Source organism: Triticum aestivum, chromosome 6A (assembly GCF_018294505.1).
Source record: "Triticum aestivum cultivar Chinese Spring chromosome 6A, IWGSC CS RefSeq v2.1, whole genome shotgun sequence".
In the NCBI taxonomy this organism is placed as follows: domain Eukaryota; kingdom Viridiplantae; phylum Streptophyta; class Magnoliopsida; order Poales; family Poaceae; genus Triticum; species Triticum aestivum.
In genome coordinates this window covers 517,643,278-517,647,734 of record NC_057809.1, presented here as the reverse complement: position 1 = coordinate 517,647,734, position 4,457 = coordinate 517,643,278, and the positions used below count along the sequence as shown (strand labels likewise).

Genomic DNA, 4,457 nt, shown 5'->3' with positions numbered 1-4,457 from the left:
GGTCTTCACCCGGAACCCTGGCACAGAGAGGATAACCACAATGACGTCCTCAAGAGGAGAGCAACACCCGCTAGTGTCGCCTTGGTCGGCTCCCAGGTGCAGAGCTTCTGCTTGGCAGCTCACCTGTAACGCCCTCGATCCGGCTATATCTCCCACGTGTCGAAGCACGACTTAGAGGCATAACCGTATTGAAAGCAATGTCGCAAGTGAGGTAATCTTCACACAACCCATGTAATACATAAGGGACAAAGATACATAGTTGGCTTACAATCGCCACTTCACACAATACATGAATAAAGCATTACACCATCTAGATACAATCAAGGTCCGACTACGGAACCAAAATAAAATAAGACTACCCCAAAGCTACACAGATCCCCGATCGACCCCAATTGGGCTCCACTACTGATCAACTAGAACGAAACAACACAAAGGACAAGATATTCATCGAGCTCCTCCTTGAGCTCGGTTGCATCACCTGCACGGTATCATCGGCACCTGCAAACTGGTTTTGGAAGTATCTGTGAGTCATGGGGACTTAGCAATCTCACACCCTCACGATCAAGACTATTCAAGCTTATAGGTAAGGTAAAGGTATGATGTGGAGCTGCAGCAAGCGACTAGCATATATGGTGGCTAACATACGCAAATGAGAGCGAGAAGAGAAGGCAAAAGCACGGTCGAACAACTATGATCAAGAAGTGATCCTAAAACAACCTACGTCAAGCATAACTCCAACACCGTGTTCACTTCCCGGACTACGCCGAGAAGAGACCATCACGGTTACACACGCGGTTGATGTATTTTAATTAAGATTAACTTCAGGTTTTCTACAACCGGACATTAACAAATTCCCATCTGCCCATAACCGCAGGCACGGCTTTCGAAAGTTCAAATCCCTGCAGGGGTGTCCCAACTTAGCCCATCACAAGCTCTCACGGTCAACGAAGGATATTCCTTCTCCCAAGATAATCCGATCAGACTCGGCATCCCGGTTACAAGACATCCTCGACAATGGTAAAACAAGTCCAGCAAGACCACCCGATGCGCCGACATCTCGATAGGAGCTGCACATATCTCGTTCTCAGGGCAACACCGGATAAGCAATCCGTACAACTAAAACCAGCCCTCGAGTTTCCCCGAGGTGGCGCTGCAAGGGGCTCTAGTTTGGACCAACACTTAGACAAGCACTGGCCCGGGGGGGTTAAAATAAAGATGACCCTCGGGATGTGTGACTCCCAAGGGAAAAAGGCTAGGTGGCGAATGGTAAAACCAAGGTTGGGCCTTGCTAGAGGAGTTTTATTCAAAGCGAACTATCAAGGGGTTCCCATTATAACCCAACCGTGTAAGGAACGCAAAATCCGGGAACATAACACGGATATGACGGAATCTAGGGCGGCAAGAGTGGAACAAAACACTAGGCATAAGGCCGAGCCTTCCACCCTTTACCAAGTATATAGGTGCATTAATTAAATAAGAGATATTGTGATATCCCAACAAAATATCCATGTTTCAAACATGGAATAAGCTCCAATCTTCACCTGCAACTAGCAATGCTATAAGAGGGGCTGAGCAAAGCAGTAACATGGCCAAACAATGGTTTTCTAGGACAAGGTGGGTTAGAGGCTTGGCTCAACAATATGGGAGGCATGATATAGCAAGTGGTAGGTATCGCAGCATAGGCATATCAAAAGAGCGAGCAACTAGCAAGCAAAGATAGAAGTGATTTCGAGGGTATGGTCATCTTGCCTGAAATCCCGCAAGGAAGAAGAACGAGTCCATAAAGAAGACAAACGGACGTAGTCGAACGGATCCTCACAACACGACGTTACCGGATTACTGAGAAGAAGTACACCGAAAAGAAAGCAAACAACATAGTAAACAACCACTACAACAACATGGCATGATGCATGTCCGGTTTAATGAAGCATGGCATGGCAAAATGCACAAACAACCCTACAAATTAAGTGGAGCTCAATATGCAACTCCGTTGCATATTGACGAAACACCACGTGACTTATTTAGTTCGATCTCGTTTATGTACCCAACAAGATTAAATGTTGATTAACATGGCAAGAGGTGAAGCTAAGTAAAACTACCTATCTAGTCAAGTTTAAATGAGGCCGGAAGCAATGAACAACAATTCCGGAAACTCCTCATGTGCATTTATTAGGTTTGGTACTGTTCTGCCCTAAACCATATTTTAGAGTTGTTAAACATGCAAGATGAGTGCACCATGTTAAACTAGGCATTTTTCTACCCCATTTACATATAAAGTTTATTAAATTTGGAGCTACGGTTGAATAGTTATGAATTAAATCATTTTATCATGGCATATGAAAAAAGTTAACCAAACAACATTTTAAACATGGATGAAATTTGCAAATTATGAAACTAGATGAAATTCTAGTCAAGTTTCATATATAAAACATTTACATGCGATGCACGGTTTGAGAGTTACGATATGCATGGAGCTTAGGGGGTTATCTGCAAAACTGCCAAAGTACTGCATAATTGCTAAAATCGCAGGGTAGAAAAAAAGGCAATGGGCTGTAACAGGGGGCGGCTGTGCACTCACCAAGGGCCAAGGCCCAGCTGAAGAGGGGGGAGGCCAGGCGGGCCGGATCTGGCGCATTGGGCCTGGCTTGGCGCTGGCTGACCCAGACGCACGAGGCGGGGAGGCTACGGGCGCGTCTCCTCTGTTCGACAGGAAAGACAGAGGAGCAGCGGCGCTGGAGCACGTGACGCTGGCTCGCGCGGGATGGAGACGACACGAGGAACAGCGGGGAAGGAAAGGGCGTCGCCGGAGGCGGCAGGGTCGGCGGATCCAGGGCACAGGCGCAATATTCAAGGAGGGTCTCGCCGGATCCGCGGTGGCAGGGGCCGGACGAGCTCCGGGCGCCATGGCGTCGTTGTTCCTGTCCAGGCCAAGAGAGGGAGAGCGGGGAGGTCAGAGAGAGATAGGAAGGAGAGGACGGAGAAGAGGTGCGGCGACCTACTGATGGTGGGGGAACTCCGGCGACACCGAACTACAGAAGGCGGGCCTTGGCGTCGACTGGAGGAGGTCATCCATGGCGCTGCTCTTGAGTACCTGAGAGAGAGAGAGAGAGAGAGAGAGAGAGGGAGGTACGTGAGAGAGAGAGAGAAAACGGGAGAGGAAGGAGAAGAAGACAGAGAGGAGCAGGACAAGGCCGGTCCTGGTCGTGGTCGCCGGCAGCAGGGTCGCTGGAGGGCGCGGCCTGCTGGGTCCTGAGGCGACACTGGGTCTGGGGGGTTGAGCAGAGGAGCTCAGTGGGGGTGGATCGATGGGTGGATCGGGAAGGCACAGGAGACTGCCATTTGGGTGGATGGGGAAAAAACGAGGTGGATCTGGCGATGATCCCGAGAGGATTTGAAGTGGCGGCGGGCAGGAGGATGGAAGGGACAAGTGGCCTAAAAGCTAGGGTTCGGTCTGATTATATAGGTAGGGGGGTTAGAAGAGGCAAGCTTTGGACCCTCCGATCGTAATCGGACGGACGAGAATAAATATGTTAGGAAGTCCAATTAACAAAATGGAGACGTTTTGTAGATGTTTGGGGATGATCCGGACACAACGGTAGCGACAGCCCGGGTCGGGTCCGGGACAATTTTCGGACGCGCGCGCAAGGAGGGCCGCGGGATGACGAGAGAGGTTAGGTTGAACCTGGCGGTAGGTAGTGGGCTGTGTAGACGGTCTCGAGCTGAGAGAAGAGAAGAGAGGGAGGCCCGGCGACTGTTTCCGGAGACCGAAAACGTCCGACGTTAGACCGGCTATATTGTCGCTATAGTTAATCGTTGGGGCGTCAAACGAACTCCGAATGCGATGAAACTTGACATGCGGTCTATCTACACTATAATAAGACCACACGCCAACTTTCATCCCATTCCGAAAACATTTTACGGCCACTTATAAAATACTATTTCGGACATGCCGCGGACGCGTGCAAGTGTGTCTGGGCTCAGAACGGACAACGGACGGAACGAGGAGTCCGGGACGAATGCAAGTTTCAAAAACATGACGATGCAATGCACATGATGACATGATGAAATGCAACACGCAAGCAAATGACATGGCAACGACAGCGAATAACTGGACGACACCTGGCACATCGGTCTCGGGGCATTACAACACTCCACCACTACGAGAGGATCTCGTCCCGAGATCTAGAATGGCACCGGAGGGAAAAACGAAAGAGAAAGAGAAGGGGTAAAACTAGGTTGCTTCTTCGACAAACGAGTGAAACCAAAGAACCTTGCAAGGTTAAGCCATTTCGAGAAAAGAATACAACGGAGATGAACGAAGTTGAAAACACTCCGTTAGGAAAGAGGAACAAGGAAGAACAAATTCGGACAACACTCCGGTTGAAAAGAGATGCAAGACTAGATAAGATGAAAAGAACTTGAGCAGAGGACACGACACTCCGGATAAATGGATAAGC

General features: G+C 49.3%; 1 long non-coding RNA gene across 2 annotated transcripts; it reads right to left on the bottom strand.

Moving 5' to 3' along the window:
- Positions 1 to 406: 406 nt before the first annotated feature.
- LOC123130875 (uncharacterized) lies at positions 407 to 3,415 on the bottom strand. Of its 2 annotated transcripts, none has more exons than XR_006464033.1 (3): positions 3,000 to 3,415; positions 2,579 to 2,918; positions 407 to 505 (listed from the first exon to the last, which is right to left on the bottom strand). It is a non-coding gene; the product is annotated as an uncharacterized lncRNA (long non-coding RNA). The 2 variants fall into 2 exon arrangements; XR_006464032.1 differs by lacking the exon at positions 407 to 505 and adding an exon at positions 1,750 to 1,839.
- Positions 3,416 to 4,457: the final 1,042 nt, after the last annotated feature.